Here is an 18929-nt window from a genome sequence, read left to right as displayed (position 1 = left end):
AATGATTGGGCCCAGCAGTGCAAACACATGGCAGCGACGTTGGAAGCGAGTCCGAGCGCTGGCTCAAAATCAAGTTCATCTCATATTCTTTTGGTGGCTCCAGGAGAGAAGGAGGTTGTGGGAGGCTGCTACAGCAGAGAGTGCAATACGGATCTGGCAGTTCCTTGTGGCTGCATCTGTGGTAACCGAAGACGGGATGGGCCTGGGTCTGGAATTCCGATGGCCCAGGTTTTCCTTGAGGATCCTGCAGCATCTTTGTGGTGATATGGCCGATCCGCCCCTGCATGGGATTCCTTCAGGCAGCTTCGGTGGCTGTTTTTGTTGGCATCAGTCTGGGTCTCCTGGCAGTGGCTTCTGTCAGTCTGTTGACTGCAGGTGTCATTTTCTTCAGCATCATTGTCAGTCCAGTCTGTGATTCCAATGAAGAGTTGGGTCTTTGAGCCCAGATCCGTGAAATGACTAAGTGAACTTGGTCTTAAATTCCCATCATTATGAATTTGTGGTAGGGCTGTTAGTCTGAACATTTTGTCTCTTTATTTTTATAATTTATTGCTATGATTTTGTATTTTTGTAGGTCTGTCATGTTAGACTTTTTATTTCTTATTTCCTAGGAATTTGTACTCAAGAATCTGTACCTAGCTACCTTTATGTCTAAAGTGGTACCATCAGTGGTGACTTGTAAACTCATGTGAGTACATGTGAAAATAAAGCTAATTTAAATTCAAATAAAGGACTGTCCCTTCTTTCTGTGCCCCTGGGTCCGAGTCTCTCCTGCTGGTGAAAACACCTTCTCCATGCCCACTCAATCCATGCCTTTCCGTATTCTGTAAGTTTTAATCAGATCCTCCCTATTCCTCCAAATTGCATTAAGTCTGGACCTAGAGTCGTCCAATGCACCTCACACGACAAGGCCTTTATTTGAGCCACCATTCTTGTAAACCTCCTTTGGACCTCATTCTAGACCAACACATCCTTACTTAGATACAAGTTCAAAAATTGTTCACAATAGTCCAAATGAGTCCTGACCAGAGCCTTATAGAGCCTTAGTGTATATCTCTGGTTTTGCATTCTAGTCCTCTTGAAAAGAATGCTAACATTGCATTTGCCTTCCTAACTGCCAATTGAATCTGAATGTTAACCCTAAGAGAATCCTGAACGAGAACTCACAAATCCCTTTGTGCTATAGATTTCTGAAGCCTTTTCCCGTTTAGATAAAAGTTAATACCTTTATTCCTCCTACCAAAGTGCATTACCTCACACTTTCCCATATTATATTCCATCTGCCACTTCTTTGCCCACTCTCCTAGCCTGTCTAAATCCTACTGTATTTTCTCTGCTTCCTCAACAATACCTGTCCCTCCACCAATCTTTGTGTCACCTATGAATTTAGCAACAATGCCTTCAGTTCCTTCATCCAAATGGTTAAGGTATAACATGAAGAGCTGTAGTCCAAATACTGACCTCTGTGGAACTGCACTGGTCACCGACTGCCATCCTGAAAAAAGACCAGTTTATTACTATTCTCTGTCTTCTGCCAGTCAGCCGATCCTCTATGCTTGTACTAGGATCCTATCGTGTCCCTAACATCATGAGCTCACTTGTATTTAGCAACTTCCAGTGCAGTGCCTCATCAAAGGCCTTCTGGAAATACAAATAGACAATGTCCTCAATTTCTCTTTTGTATGCCTTGCTTGTTACTCAGCTTTTTCAGGTGTGATCTCCCCTTGGTGAAGCTGTGCTGAGTGAACCTTATTTTACCATGCACTTCCAAGTACTCACATTTTTAATAATGGATTCTAAAATCTTACCAATGATTGAGGACTGGCCAATGATTCCTGTCTGCTGCTGTCCTCCCTTCTTAAAGAGGGATGCTCCACTGGGACCCGCCCTCACTCCATTGATTCCTGAAAGATCACCATCAATACCTTTAACAGAGTTGAGGAAAAATTTCTTCACCCAGAGAGTGGTAGATATATGGAATGCTCTGCCCCAGAAGGCAGTGGAGGCCAACTCCCTGGATGCTTTCAAGAAAGAGATAGACAGAGCTCTTAAAGATAGTGGAATCAAGGGTTATGGGGATAAGGCAGGAACAGGATACTGATTGAGGATGATCAGCCATGATCAGAATGAATGGTGGTGCCGGCTGGAAGGGTCGAATGGCCTACTCCAGCACCTATTGTCTATTGTCTATAAAATCTCCACAGCCATCTCCTTCTGAACTCTGGGGTGAAGTCTATCTGGTTTTTGATGTACCTTCAGATTTTTCAGCTTCTCCAGCACCTTCTTATTTACTGACAGTTACTATAGTCACCTCTGCCGTCTGAGTCTCTTGACCTTCTTACATCCTGCTGGCATCTTTCACAGTGAAAACTGGTATGAAGTAATATGTCTTCAAGGTCAAAATTACCAGATTATCATTTAAATGCAATTTATGTTCCAGCATGAAGCTTTGATATTTCTGACTAATATATTCTCTTATATTTTAGCATTTCTCATTCTTTTCACCTGAAACATTCTAATTAGAATTTATTTAATTCTCTTTGAGCATAGATTATAGTCTCTGTTTCAAGTTCTTGCTCCTTCCTCAAAGATATTAAGTCTGGTCTCTAGCACACAAATGAGTTCTACTCTGAACTGATTTGGAGGCTGGTGTTTCTTGCCACTCTATTTTATATTTCTACATTGAGGTCTTAGCTAACTTCTGTGGTACTTCAGCTATTCTTTTTTAAACATTTAGCAGTTTCTTTTTAACACTTCTTTTGATATTTGCTTTTGATGGTTGTTTTCAATACTCTTGAACATTGCTTTTCACAGCTCTCTTTACAGTTCAAATGAATTTAATTGTTCCAGCAAGTTTATGCACTTTTTAAGCAAATTCATGCCTACTTTTAGCAATCCCAAAGGACAGCTTACCTTTCCCAAAGGGCATCCAACTTAGCCCAAAAGGTGCCCCAATGCCACATCTAAATCTCCAATCTGCACTTCCCAAAAGATTTAGCAACATTTAACATAGAACATTACAGCACAGAACAGGCCCTTCGGCCCTCGATGTTGTGCCGACCCGTCATACTGATCTGAAGCCCATCTAACCTACACTATTCCATGTACGTCCATATGCTTGTCCAATGATGACTTAAGTGTTCTTAAAGTTGGTGAATCTACTACCATTGTAGGCAAAGGGTTCCATACCCTTACTACTCTCTGATTAAAGAGACTACCTCTGACATCTGCCCTATATCTTTCACCCCTCAATTTAAAGCTATGCCCCCTCATACTCGCCGTCACCATCCTCAGAAAAAGGGTTTCCCTATCCAGCCTAACTAACTCTCTGATAATTTTATAAGTTTCAATTAAGTCACCTCTCAACCTTCTTCTCTCTAATGAAAATAGCCTCAAGTCTCTCAGCCTTTCCCTGTAAGACCTTCCCTCCATACCAGGCAACATCCTAGTAAATGTCCTCTGCGCCCTTTCCAAAGCTTCCACATCCTTCTTATAATGCGGTGACCAGAACTGTACGCAATACTCCAAGTGCGGCCGCACCAGAGTTTTGTACAGCGACAGCATAACCTCTTGGTTCCGGAACTCGATTCCTCTGTTAATAAAAGCTAAAACACTGTAAGCCTTCTTAACAGCCCTGTCAACCTGGGTGGCAACTTTCAAGGATCTGTGTACATGGACACCGAGATGTCTCTGCTCATCTACACTACCAAGAATCTTACCATTAGTCCAGTACTTTGCCTTCTGGTTACTCCTACCGAAGTGCATCACCTCACACTTGTCCGCATTAAACTCCATTTGCTACCTCTTAGACCAGCTCTGCAGCTTATTTATGTCTCTCTGTGACGTATAACATCCTTCGTCACTATCTACAACTCCACCAACCTTAGTGTCGTCTGCAAATTTACTAACCCATCCTTCTACGCCCTCATCTATGTCGTTTATAAAAATGACAAACAGCAGTGGACCCAACACCGACCCTTGCAATACACCACTAGTAACTGGTCTCCAGGATGAACATTTCCCATCAACCACCACCCTCTGTCTTATTTCAGCAAGACAATTTCTGATCCAAACTGCTATATCTCCACAATCCCATTCCTCCGCATTTTGTACAATAGCCTACTGTGGGGAACCTTATCGAATGCCTTGCTGAAATCCCTATACACCACATCAACCGGTTTACTCTCAGCTACCTGCTTGGTTACCTTCTCAAAGAACTCAATAAGGTTTGTGAGGCACGACTTACCCGTCACAAAACCATGCTGACTATCCCTAATCAATTTATTCTTTTCTAGATGATTATAAATCCTATCCCTTATAACCTTTTCCAACACTTTACCAACAACTGAAGTAAGGCTTACTGGTCTATAATTACCAGGGTTGTCTCTACTCCCCTTCTTGAACAGGGGAGCCACATTTGCTATCCTCCAGTTGTCTGGCACTATTCTTGTAGACTATGACGAGTTAAAGATCAATGCCAAAGGCTCGGCAATCTCCTCCCTGGCTTCCCAGATGATCCTAGGATAAATCCCATCCGGCCCAGGGGACTTATCTATCTTCACACTCTGTGGGATTTCTAATACCTCTTCCTTGTGAACCTCAATCCCACCTAGTCTAGTTGCCTGCCTGTATCTCAGTATTCTGCTCGACAACATTGTCATTTTCTAGAGTGAATACTGTCGAAAAATATTCATTTAGTGCTTCCCCTATCTCCTCTGCCTCCACACACAACTTCCCACTACTATCCTTGATTGGCCCTAATCTTACTCTCGTCATTCTTTTATTCCTTATATACCTATTGAAAGCCTTAGGGTTTACCCTGTTCCTATCCGCCAACAACTTCTCATGTCTCCTCCTGGCTCTTCTGAGCTCTCTCCTTTGGAGACCTGCTCCTACAAGGTCTAGGCTGCATTTTTCATGCTTCCCACCACAGACCAATAAATCACAGATGTGTGATTTCAATCTCACTTCCATTTTACAACTGAGCCTTGTTCAGCATGGGGACTTCCTGATTTGGGCCGCTGCTGACATTTTTGCAATGATGGAAAGGCAAAATTAAAATAGGCAAGTGTTGAGTTTATTTCATGATCAAATTTGAACTTCTGTAATCTACCTAGAAGTGGTAATACTACGCAAAACAGGTTTAACTTTCCATTACTTTATTTAGGTGCGCAAATTACAACTAAGATTTGGAGCACATTTAAACTGCACACCCCTGATTGAATACTAAACGTGTTCAGAGTACCCCTGCTAAAACAATGAACTTCCAATAAGCCTGTATTAAATTTTAATGATTCAATCCAGCCCACATAATTTTTGAGGCAAAAGCAGGTCCATCATATTGGTGGAGGGAATTGCTTGAAGTTTTACCTCCTATTTACTAACTTACTGGATGTGAGAAATGATGTTAAGTGCATAACTATGCTTCAATAATGTACCTATTTATCATTCATTAAGTTCACAGAATCACAATGGTTTTATGGTGCAGAGGGGGCTATTCAGCCCATGGTACCTGCATTGGCTGTTCAAACAAGCAACATTGCCTGGTGCCTCTCCATCTGTACTGCTGCCTACAATGTATTGCACTCATATGGAACCAGGTCCTTCTGCTCCTGCACTGTTTGGAATTGTATTCCCAATTTATATTCTCATTCAAAGTCCTTCTGGCAAAAGTGCATCACCTCACATTTGCATTGAGATACATCTGCCAGTTATTCACCCACTCGACCAACACGGCAATGTTCCACACTGTCCTTCTCACAGTTTACAATTTTCCAAGTCTGTGTCATCTACAAATTTTAAAAATTGTTTGCGGCACACCAAGCCCCAGATCATTAATATATATCAGGAAACGAAAGGGTCCCAATACCAATTCCTGACAAGTTTCACTACAAAACTTCCTCTTGTTGTAAAGTATCAAGCAGCATTACTCACTGTTTCCTATCACTCACAATTTTGTATCCATATAGCTACTGCCTATTACGTATCATGACCTACAACTTTCCTCACAAGTGTCTTGTGTGGCATTGTACCAAACACCTTCTGAAAGTCCATATAAACCATTTCACCATCATCTTCATTGAGCCTTTCTGTTTCTTTTTGAAAAATTCCATCAAGTTAAAGATGTTTCTGCCTTAAGAGATCCATACTGCCTCTTACCAATCAACCCACTTTTTTCAGTGTGACTACTAATTCCATCCTGAATGATTGATTCTAGAAGTTTTGATGGATGTTTAAATCTAAACAAGAAATAGCTTAACAAAAAGGATGAAACAAATGGGCCCAAAAATTTCTACTGGACTATCAAAACAGACAAATTCACCACCATATGCATAATATATTGAAATGAATGTACCAACAACATAAAATCTATTCCTATCAGAAGTCATTCATGGAAACAGTGCATATAAATTCCTAACATTCAGATAAAAAAATGAAACGTTTGCTTTCATTGTAATGTTATAATGCAGAACTATGTTTTAATCATATTGTAACACAGAAGAGAGGTTACCTGAAAGTGAATCCCAGATCTTCACTTTATAAGTAACAAGTAATGATTCGTTTAACCCTAACAGTGAACAAATTAACAGAACTACTATCAAACCAAACAATTCCTCCCCAACTTCTAACTATTCCCTTACTGAACAAAATTCTACTAGTATGTTATTCCAATAAACACAGGTCACAATTATATAAACCAAACGGTAAGAAATAAAAAATAGTCTCCAAAGTCCACATAGAATGTGTCTTCTGAAATGCTCCGCTGTCTCCACTGTCATACCAGTCATAAATACCTTTCTTCTGCTGTTCTCAAATCATAAACACCTAGTCTTCTGCTGATCTTGCTCTCAGCGATGTTTTCTCTGTACAGATTTTTATCTAGCAGTGCCATGGTACCATTTATGGGTAAGATGTTGTTTACTTAGAAAGCTTAGCAATTTCTTTTGAGAACTAGGTGTTTATTTCTCAGATGGTAGTTTGCTCTCACCCTGATTTTCAAAAATCCTCTCCTCATATACCTTGGATGACATATCAATTTTCTTACAATACCTTTGGTCCGCGGTGATCAAAACCATTATATTTAAATTCAATTGGCTTTCAATCATTAAGTGTTTAATTTAAATTAATTGGCTGATTTAATCTCATTGCCAAAACAACAAAGTATGCCTAAGGTTTCCAATTACACAGCCAACTGACACATATTTACATTTCAGCTACATACAGACACTTTTTTTTCTGTATAAATCTCTAAGGTTAGAACAGCACTTTATTTCTTAAGGGAACAACACACTGTTCTCCCTTATTTTGTTACAAACAAATTCTAGCTTGCTGCCTTTCAATTCTGAATTACTGTACGCAACTTTGTAACTATAGAACAGAGAACATAGAACAGTACAGCACAGGAACAGTACAGGCCCTTCAGCCCACGATGTTTTGCCGAAGTTTTACCCTAAACCTAAGGTCTATCTAACCTTCATCCCTACCTTATACTATCATCCACACGCCTGCCTAATAGCAGCTTAAATGCCCCTAATGAGGCTGACTCCACTACCCTCTCCGGCATTACATTCCATGCCCCATTCACTCTGAGCAAAGAACCTACCTCTGACCTCTCCCCTATATCTACCTCCACTCACTTTAAAACCATGCCCCTTCATAATGGCAACATGAAGGCAAAATACTGCAGATGCTGGAAATCTGAAACAAACACAGAAAATGCTGGAAAAAAACCCCAGCAGATTTGCAACATCTGCGGAGAGAGAAACAGAGTTAATATTTGAAGTCCAGCGTAACTCAATCTTCAGAACTATGCTTGATTTGTCATCTCAGGCAATACTTTATGCTTGTTAAATTTCAGATTGCTTTGCAAGTCGTCTCTCATTTTAAAAGAAAGTTTCCCAAAAAGCAAAACAAAATCTATACAATCAAGACAGAAAAATAAAAATGATTGATATAGTTCTTCTTCAATAACAAGGAAGTAGTCTGAAGCATGTTATATTTATGGAGATTATTCTCTGAGATAATGATTGATTTCCAATAGGTTTAAACCAAACTGATGGTTATTGCTTAATGGGAAAGATTAAACAAGTAGGCCTGATAACTTCTGCTGTAACATCAAAATAAGTAAGTTCCACCCAAATGTTCAGAATATTACAAAATGGATGTTTCAACAACACAAATTCTATTCCTATTAAAAGATTTCCGTTAACATGAAAAGATCTAAACATAAAATTCAGCCACATATATTTGTAATATTGACCTAAAGACAGATCTTACTTGACCTACCATTTTTGAAGAAGAACTAATTGATGTTTTTACTATCAATAAAGCCATTAGTTCTGTTCCAGTTAATTGATTTCTTACCTGCTATTCCCATTTCAGAATATGGGCTGCACTATCAATGATGCTATCTTGCAAATTAAACATTCAACCAAGGCCCCGGCTCCTTGCTCAATTGGATGTAAAAGATTCCACGATACTTTTTTGAGGACAAGCAGGGTGTTTATCCCAGGTGTCTTGGCTGACACTTCTCCCCTAATTAATAACATAAAACAGGTTATCTAGTCATTATCACATTTTTGTTGGTGTGATTTTGCTGTTTGCATATGAGTGACTGCTCCTCAAAAAGTACTTCTCTGACTGTAAAATGCTTTGAGATATCCTGTGATTGTGAAAAGTGCTATGTAAATGTATTATTTCTCTTTTTTAGTCATTCAATGAATGAACCACACATCAACTTGGGAGAATTTGATCGCATGTAATGCCTAAAGCTCAGTTGAAATTGTTCCTATTTCAAGTTCTAGACAGTTCTGTTCAAGTTCTATTCCACTGATAAACATGCATCAATTTTATCCATAGGAGCATCACCTCATCTGGAATTTTTCTTGTTGTTCTTGAATGCCTGCTCTGGTTTCCAGGCATTAGGTGCATATCACAGGGATACAAGGATTGTGCGCATAGTCATGAGTTAATTGAATGATAGAGCAGGTACAAGAGGTTGAATGACCTATGCTTGGTCTTAGTTGTAATGTTCTAATGAAATCAGAAAGGACTATAACTCAAAGAGGATTTAGAATATACAAACAAATCATGGAAGGTGGCAGAGCATGTTAAGAAAGCAGCCACTAACCTTCACTAAAAGTGGCATAGAGTACAAGGAAATTATGAAAAACATGAATAAAGTGTGAGTTCAGATTCTATTGCAGATTATAGCTCTGGGCAATTTAGGAAGGACATGAAGGCATTAGAGATAGTATAGAGAAGATTTATGATAATGGTTTTACATATGAAGAACTTCAGTCATTTGGATAGACTAAGAAACTGATTTTGTTGGTTTTTTTGTTTTACATTTAAGAAATTTGAAAGAATATTTGATTTGAAATTTTCATTAAATCACCAGTGATCTGGACAAAGAGGACAGGGTGAAACTGTTTCCATTAAGGAAAGACCAGAAGACACCGAATTAAGGTGCTTGACAAAAGAAGCAACTGAGTTATGAAGACAAGATTGTTGTGCTATGCATGTTTTGGACCTGGAATGCGCTGGCTGAAAATGTGGTGGAAGCAGTCAATGTCAACTGTGTTCAGTTGGTAGCACTCTTGTCTCTGAGTCATAAGTCTTTGGACTCAAGTCTAACTCCAGGGCTTGAACATTAAATGGCTGAAAATCTGGTTCACCACTGTTTGATGGGCCATCTGTCATGTTTAACCATAAACCACCTCCTTGCTCAGCGATGAGGAAATACAGTTAAATGGAATGCACTGCCTGACAACAAGAACATATGAACTAGGAGCAGGAGGAGGCCATCTGGCCCCTCGAGCCTGCCCCGCCATTTAATAAGATCATGGCTGATCTTTGAGACTCAGCTCCAATTACCCACCCACTCGCTAAATCTCTTAATTCATTTATTGTTCAAAAATTTATCTAGCCTTGCCTTAAAAACATTCAGTGAGGTAGCTTCAACTGCTTCACTGGGCAGGGAATTCTACAGATTCACAACCCTTTGGGTGAAGAAGCTCCTCCTGACCTCAGTCCTATATCTGCTTCCCTTTATTTTGAGGCGATGCCCTCTAGTCCTAGTTTCACCTGCTAACAGAAACAACCTCCCTGTTTCCACTTTATCTATCTCCTAAATCATCTTATATGTTTCTATAACATCTCCCTTCTTTCTTCTGAATTCCAGTGAATATAATCCCAGTCTAATCGGTCTCTCTTCATAATCCAACCGTCTCAACTCTGGAATCAACCAAATGAATCTCCTCTGCACCCCCTCCAGTGCTAGTATATCTCTTCTCAAGTAAGGAGGCCAAAACTGCACACTGTACTCCAGGTGTGGCCTCACCAGGACCCTATACAGCTGCAGCATAGCCTCTCTGTTTTTCAACTCCATCCATCAAGAAATTGCAGACAAAATTCCATTTGCCTTTTTAATTACCTGCTGCATCTGCAATCCCACCTTCAGCGATTCATGCACAAGGACACCCCAGTCCCTTTGCATAGCAGCGTGCTGCAATTTTTTACCATTTAAAACACAGTCCATTTTGCTGTTATTCCCACCAAAATGGATGACCTCGCACTTATCAACATTGTACTCCATCTGCCAGACCTTTGTCCACTCACATAGACTATCTATATCCCTCTGCAGACATTCAGTATCTTCTGCACACTTTGCTCTACCACTCACCTGAGTGTCATCCGCAAATTTTGACACACCACACCTAGTCCCCAACTCCAAATCACCTCTGTAAATTGTAAACAATTGAGTCCCAACATTGATCCTTGAGGCACACCACTAGCCACTGATCACCAACCAGAAAAACGTCCATTTACCTCTATTTTTTTGCTTTCTCCTGGTCAAGCAATCCTCTGTCCATGCCAATACGTTACTTGTAATACTGTGCAACTTTATCTTATGCAGCAGCATTTGGTGTGGCACCTTATCAAAAGCCTTCTGGAAATCCAAATACACCACATCTACAGGCTCCCCATTGTCCACCATGCAAGTAATGTCCTCAAAGAATTCTACCATGACCTGCCCTTCATGAACCCATGCTGGGTGCTCCCAATGGGACAATTTACATCCAGATGTCTTGCTATTTCCTTCTTAATAATAGATTCAAGCATTTTCCCCACTACTGAAGCTAAGCTAACTGGCCTATAGTTAACTGCTTTTTGTCTACTTCCTTTTTAAAACAGTGGCGTCACATTGGCTGTTTTCCAATCTGTGGGAACCACCCCAGAGCGCAGTGAATTTTGGTAAATAATTACTAATGCATTTGCTATTTCCCCCATCACCTCTTTTAGTGCCCTGGGATGCATTTCATCAGGGCCAGGAGACTTGTCTACCTTGAGCCTCCATTAGCTTGCCCAGCACTGCCATCTTCATGATAATGATAGTTTCTAGGTCCTCATCTGCTATAACCTTATTGCTAAGATTATATTCTTCTCGCTAAGGTGGAGCCAGATTCAATTTTAGCTTTAAAAATAATTATTTATTTAAAAAGAAAAAGAAAGTTTGCAGTGCTATGGGCAGAAAACTTGGCGAAGTGCGACTGAGTGAATTATTCTTGCAGTGAGTGGGCACAGATATATCAGATTGAATGACCTTTTATGCTGTAACCATTCTGTAATATGATTTTGTATTAATGAGACAGACCATACATTGCTGTTAATCTAAAGCCCACGCTTATCATGAGCTACAGCACTGGTGATCTACTTGTATGAATAACATACTTTGAAATTGGTGGTGTTAATGTATTCACGTTGCTATATATAAAGAGAAATAAAAGTTAACAAAAGTTGACCTGATATTTTGAAGGCACGTTGCTCTTCATCTTACTTGCTTCAATGATGTGAATTATGTTAAATAATTTCATAAAATATGGTCTTTGCACTTTCACAAGGCGTGATAATTATTTTATTTTTCAGAATAATTCCTGCAGGACCAGTTTGCTGTGTTGTTATTAGAAGCATCAGAATTTCCAAAAAAAGGCTTTGAAAAGATACATGAGAGAAAAAAAAAACATTACTGTTTACATGTGATAATGGGAACTGCAGATGCTGGAGAATCGAAGATAACAAAATGTGGAGCTGGGTGAACACAGCAGGCCAAGCAGCATCTCAGGAGCACAAAAGCTGACGTTTCAGGCCTAGACCCTTCATCAGAGTGGGGGATGGGGAGAGGGAACTGGAAAAAAAAGGGAGAGAGGGGGAGGCGGACCGAAGGTGGAGAGAAAACAAGATAGGTAGACAGGAGAGTATAGGTGAGGAGGTAGGGAGGGGATAGGTCAGTCCAGGGAAGACAGACAGGTCAAGGAGGTGGGATGAGGTTAGTAGGTAGGAAATGGAGGTGCAGCTTGAGGTTGGAGTAAGGGATGGGTGAGAGGAAGAACAGGTTCGGGAAGCAGAGACAGGCTGGGCTGGTTTAGTGATGCAGTCGGGGGAGGGGAAGAACTGGGCTGGTCTTGGGATGCAGTGGTGGAAGGGGAGATTTTGAAGCTGGTGAAGTCCACATTGATACCATTGGGCGGCAGGGTTCCCAAGCGGAATAAGAGTTGTTGTTCCTGCAACCTTCGGGTGGCATCATTGTGGCACTAGAGGAGACCCATGATGGACATGTCGTCTGAGGAATGGGAGGGGGAGTTGAAATGGTTCACAACTGGGAGGTGCAGTTATTTGTTGCGAAAAGAGCGGAGGTGTTCTGCAAAGCGGTCCCCAAGCCACCGCTTGGTTTCCCCATACCACCCCACCAAACTCCGGATACAATGTATCATCCTCTGACACTTCCGCCATCTACAATCCGACCCCACCACCCAAGCTATTTTTCCATCCCCACCCTTGTCTGCCTTCCGGAGAGACCACTCTCTCCGCAACTCCCTTGTCTGCTCCACACTCCCCTCCAACCCCACCACACCCGGCACCTTCGCCTGCAACCGCAGGAAGTGTTACACTTGCCCCCACACCTCCTCCTTCACCCCCATCCCAGGCCCCAAGGTGACTTTCCATATTAAGCAGATGTTCACTTGCAACTCTGCCAATGTGGTATATTTTATCCATTGCACCCGGTGTGGCTTCCTCTACATTGGGGAAACCAAGCGGAGGCTTGGGGACCGCTTTGCAGAACACCTCCGCTCGGTTCGCAACAAACAACTGCACCTCCCAGTCGCCAACCATTTCAACTCCCCCTCCCATTCCTCAGACGACGTCCATCATGGGCCTCCTGCAGTGCCACAATGATGCCACCGAAGGTTGCAGGAACAGCAACTCATATTCCTCTTGGGAACCCTGCAGCCCAATGGTATCAACGTGGACTTCACCAGCTTCAAAATCTCCCCTTCCCCCACCGCATCCCAAAACCAATCCAGTTCTTCCCCTCCTCCCCACTGCATCCCAAAACCAGCCCAGCCTGTCTCTGCTTCCCTAACCTGTTCTTCCTCTCACCCATCCATTTCTCCCACCTCAAGCCGCACCTCCATTTCCTACCTACCACCTCATCCTGCCACCTTGACCAGTCCATCTTCCCTGGACTGACCTATCCCCTTCCTACCTCCTCACCTATACTCTCCTCTCTACCTATCTTGTTTTCTCTTCATCTTCGGTCTGCCTCCCCATCTCTCCCTATTTATTCCAGTTCCCTCTCCCCATCCCCCACTCTGATGAAGGGTCTAGGCCCGAAACATCAGCTTTTGTGCTCCTGAGATGCTGCTTGGCCCGCTGTGTTCATCCAGCTCCACACTTTGTTATTACTGTTTACATGACTGACCAAAGCCAATTAAAATTTAGAGTAAATGTTAAATATGTCAAAATGGCTAGCAATTAAATTATACGTGTTGAGAGTTAATAATTCGAAGTGTTATCTCTAAACGTGCATTATTGGCACAACATTGCAGATCTAGATCAATATATGTAATTACTATTTCGTGTTTTCTGGACTGCAATGAAAAGGCATGAAACCTCACAAATCTGTGCCATCTCTCGAGAAAAACTGAAAGCTATCCTTTTAGAGTCAGGAAGTTGCTTTACATATATATTTTTGTGACTGCCTTATGCAAAATACAGTGGCAGCAGTTGAAGGTAATTACATTCCCATTTCAAGACTTAAAAGTAGGGTAACTATGATAGTAATAATGACTGAACAATTACATCTTATTTTGTCATGCAATTACTCGCAGACATCTGTTGAGCTGGCAAGAGGACAGAAAAACTATTCGCATTGGAAAATAAATTTGACCAGTTGTGTTTCTGCAGTTCACAAATATTGTGTTTTTTTTAAATAGGAGCCAATGGTTTACATGGGTTAAAATTATGCCAGACAAAAGTGACAAGAAACACATTAATGCTTTTGTTTGAAAATTGTGGCCTGTTATTGAGGAAATGGCATCAAACAAATGATTAGGATAAAAATTGAAAGGGAGCGTGGAGTTGAAATCTGGCTGTGCTCAAAGTGAATAAGTCACTGGTCAGGATGGCTCAAATCCCAGATTTATTTCAGGAAGTGGGGCTGGAGATAATCATAGTACTAGAATCATAGAATTGCTATAGTGTGGACACAGGCCACCCGGCCCAAAAAGTCCACACCAGCCTCCAATGAGTATCCCACTCAGACCCACTCCGCATTTCATCTCCCATGGCTAATCCACCTAACATACACACTATGGGAAATTTAGCATGGCCAATCCACCTAACCTGCACACCTTTCAGCTGTTAGAGAAAACCAGAACACCCAGTGGAAACCCATGCAGACACAGGGAGAACGTGCAAACTCCACACTGACAATTGCCTGAGGCGAGAATTGAACCCAGCACTGTAAGGTAGCAATGCTAACCATTGAGCCACCAAGCTGAAAGGCTCAGCCTAATCTTTCAAATCCTCCCTAATAATGGGGTGGTACTAAAGAACTAGAAAATAGAAGAATGACACAATTGTTCAAGAAAGGGTGTAACAATATTTCTAGCGACTATATGTCAATCAGGTAACAGCACTTATAGAAAACCAACAACACTTTGCATTCATATAGCATCTTTAACCTAATTTAAAAAACCCACTTAATAGGAGCATTATAGGAAATAATCAGATGTATTTTATATTTGAAGCATCTTTTTCTTGCTGTTTGTGGAAAGTTTCACTCCGCAAGGCCTAGTGCCATTTCTTATGCTTTCATTCCAAACTCGCCTCATTAAAGACCTACCCTGCCTCCTTTGGTACTGTTTTTGTCCAAGGATAAGCATACACTACAACTTTACGGAGTTAATAATACTTGCTGTTGCTGAAAGGCACCAACATCTCTGGCACAGGTGCCATATTTAAAACGCTGTTGAGCACCAGCAGAACTGCTCACAATCCAAGATAATAAAATGTGAGGCTGGATGAACACAGCAGGCCCAGCAGCATCTCAGGAGCACAAAAGCTGACGTTTCAGGCCTAGGCCCTTCATCAGAGAGGGGGATGGGGTGAGGGTTCTGGAATAAATAGGGAGAGAGGGGGAGGCAGACCGAAGATGGAGAGAAAAGAAGATAGGTGGAGAGGAGAGTATAGGTGGGGAGGTAGGGAGGGGATAGGTCAGTCCAGGGAAGACGGACAGGTCAAGGAGGCGGGACGAGGTTAGTAGGTAGGAAATGGAGGTGCGGCTTGGAGTGGGAGGAAGGGATGGGTGAGAGGAAGAACAGGTTTGGGAGGCAGAGACAGGTTGGACTGGTTTTGGGATGCAGTGGGTGGATGGGAAGAGCTGGGCTGGTTGTGTGGTGCAGTGGGGGGAGGTGACGAACTGGGCTGGCTGAGGGATGCGGTGGGGGAAGGGGAGATTTTGAAGCTGGTGAAGTCCACATTGATACCATTGGGCTGCAGGGTTCCCAAGCGGAATATGAGTTGCTGTTCCTGCAACCTTCGGGTGGCATCATTGTGGCACTGCAGGAGGCCCATGATGGACATGTTGTCTAAAGAGTGGGAGGGGGAGTGGAAATGGTTTGCGACTGGGCGGTGCAGTTGCTTATTGCAAACCGAACGGAGGTGTTCTGCAAAGCGGTTCCCAAGCCTCCGCTTGGTTTCCCCAATGTAGAGGAAGCCACACCGGGTACAGTGGATGCAGTATACCACATTGGCAGATGTGCAGGTGAACCTCTGCTTAATGTGGAAAGTCATCTTGGGGCCTGGGATAGGGGTGAGGGAGGAGGTGTGGGGGCAAGTGTAGCATTTCCTGCGGTTTCAGGGGAAGGTGCCGGGTGTGGTGGGGTTGGAGGGCAGTGTGGAGCGAACAAGGGAGTCATGGAGAGAGTGGTCTCTCCGGAAAGCAGACAGGGGAGGGGATGGAAAAATGTCTTGGATGGGTTAGATTGTAGATGGCAGAAGTGTCGGAGGATGATGCGTTGTATCCGGAGGTTGGTGGGGTGGTGTGTGAGAATGAGGGGGATCCTCTTTGAGCGGTTGTGGCGGGGGCGGGGTGTGAGGGATGTGTTGCAGGAAATGCGGGAGAAGCGGTCAAGGGTGTTCTCGACCACTGTGGGTGGAAAGTTGCGGCCCTTGAAGAACTTGGACATCTGGGATGTGTGGGAGTGGAATGCCTCATCGTGGGAGCAGATGCGGCGGAGGCGGAGGAATTGGGAATAGGGGATGGAATAACTCCGGATACAACGCATCATCCTCTGACACTTCCGCCATCTACAATCCGACCCCACCACCTGTCTGCTTTCCGGAGAGACCACTCTCTCCGGGACTCCCTTGTTTACTCCACACTGCCCTCCAACCCCACCACACCCGGCACCTTCCCCTGCAACCGCAGGAAATGCTACACCTGCCCCCACACCTCCTCCCTCGCCCCTATCCCAGGCCCCAAGATGACTTTCCACATTAAGCAGAGGTTCACCTGCACATCTGCCAATGTGGTATACTGCATCCACTGTACCCGGTGTGGCTTCCTCTACATTGGGGAAACCAAGTGGAGGCTTGGGGACCGCTTTCCAGAACACCTCCACTCGGTTTGCAATAAACAACTGCACCTCCCAGTCGCAAACCATTTCCACTCCCCCTCCCATTCTTTAGATGACATGTCCATCATGGGCCTCCTGCAGTGCCACAATGATGCCACCCGAAGGTTGCAGGAACAGCAACTCATATTCCGCTTGGGAACCCTGCAGCCCAATGGTATCAATGTGGACTTCACCAGCTTCAAAATCTCCCAATCCCCCACCGCATCCCAAAACCAGCCCAGTTCGTCACCTCCCCCCACTGCACCACACAACCAGCCCAGCTCTTCCCCTCCACCCACTGCATCCCAAAACCAGTCCAACCTGTCTCTGCCTCCCTAACCTGTTCTTCCTCTCACCCATCCCTTCCACCCACTCCAAGCCGCACCTCCATCTCCTAACCTCATCCCACCTCCTTGACCTGTCCGTCTTCCCTGGACTGACCTATCCCCTCCCTACCTCCCCACCTATACTCTCCTCTCCACCTATCTTCTTTTCTCTCCATCTTCGGTCTGCCTCCCCCTCTCTCTCTATTTATTCCAGAACCCTCACCCCATCCCCCTCTCTGATGAAGGGTAAGGCCCGAAATGTCAGCTTTTGTGCTCCTGAGATGCTGCTGTGCCTGCTGTGTTCATCCAGCTCCACACTTTATTATCTTGGATTCTCCAGCATCTGCAGTTCCCAGTATCACTGCTCACAATCCAGTTACCCATTCTGACTTTAATGTTAGGAATTTTCAACATCTAGTATATCTGCCACCTGGTAGAATCAAATCCTGTATATTAATGAGCAAATGTCAGTGCTAATGAGTATGAAGACAAGTGATAATCCCAATCAGTAGGCATCTTGTGAGAACCCTGTCTTGATGCTAAGAACCCTGTTGAAAATGAGACTTGTTAGCCCTGACATTGATGACAGTCTTTCTGAACTTCTTGTGCTATCCTCAGAGATGTCTCACCATAGCAACATCATTTAAGGCTTTGAGTTAGCAGGAACTGGCGATGCTGGAGTCTGGGATAACAAGGATGAACTGGAGTTGGATGAACTCAGCAGGCCAGGCAGCATCAGAGGAGCAGGAAAGCTGAAGAAAATTCTGAAGAAAGGTCCAGACCTGAAATGTCAGCTTCCTGCTCCTCTGATGTTGCCTTGCCAGCTCCACACATCATTTAGGGCTTTGGTACAGTAATAGAAGAAGTCAGTGAAGGAACAGCAATTAAGAGAAGATACATTTTGTTGAGTCTTGTTTTGCTCATCACACAAATGAAGAAAGCATTATATGAGTTTCAGTGATGGTCTGATGACAGGCCTGTAGCTCATACATCCAAAGAGTCATGGAATATATCAAAATAGCAAGTTCCTTTGGTTGTTCGCAACAAGCAAGTAACCAACCATAGCCAATCAACCTACATTTACAAAACATGCAATACAATGTCTAACATTAGATGTGATTCTGCATTGGACCGCATTTGCCAGATACCCTGCTCGTACAATTATGCTAACAACCAAGTTAGGACTGTCAGTTAGACTTGTAATACGGCATACTCGTGTGTACTAGAAGATACATATGGCAATGCACAGACCCCTGATCTTTATAGACTGAAAGAACATATACATGCACATGACCTGCAGTGGTTTACCACCCTTCATTTTTGCAGCACCAACGGGAACAGTGAGATCGAGGACCAGGGGGCTGTCGAAAATGTAAATTCTTCATTTTGGTAGCAGAGCTGAGTGGGAGCGGTCGAAATGCGCTATTGGAACGTGAGTGAACTGATATATTTGGGCAGTGGCTAAACCCAAGACACTACACATGTAGTGTCTCCCACCCACCCTCCTCCACTGATCAAAAAAAAACTCTGTGGTGTGTTGATATGGCAAGGTTTTTCGTTTTTTTATTGCTGGTAAGCAGAGTGATTGGTAATTTTTTTTCATTTCATTCATCTAGTATTTTATATTATGGTAGGACTAAGT

At 43.0% G+C, this 18929-nt stretch overlaps 1 long non-coding RNA gene across 1 annotated transcript in view; it reads left to right on the top strand.

Annotated features, from left to right (window-relative positions):
- The window catches only part of LOC125456150 (uncharacterized), a 72221-nt gene extending 53511 nt beyond the window's left edge, over positions 1–18710 (top strand). Inside the window, exon 3 of the long non-coding RNA XR_007248401.1 lies at positions 18614–18710. This is a non-coding gene — a long non-coding RNA (uncharacterized LOC125456150). The remainder of the gene's footprint in view (positions 1–18613) is intronic.
- The last annotated feature ends 219 nt before the right edge of the window (positions 18711–18929 follow it).

Source organism: Stegostoma tigrinum, chromosome 1, assembly GCF_030684315.1.
Source record: "Stegostoma tigrinum isolate sSteTig4 chromosome 1, sSteTig4.hap1, whole genome shotgun sequence".
Classification (NCBI taxonomy): Eukaryota; Metazoa; Chordata; class Chondrichthyes; order Orectolobiformes; family Stegostomatidae; genus Stegostoma; species Stegostoma tigrinum.
This window is presented reverse-complemented; position numbering and strand designations above follow the sequence as displayed.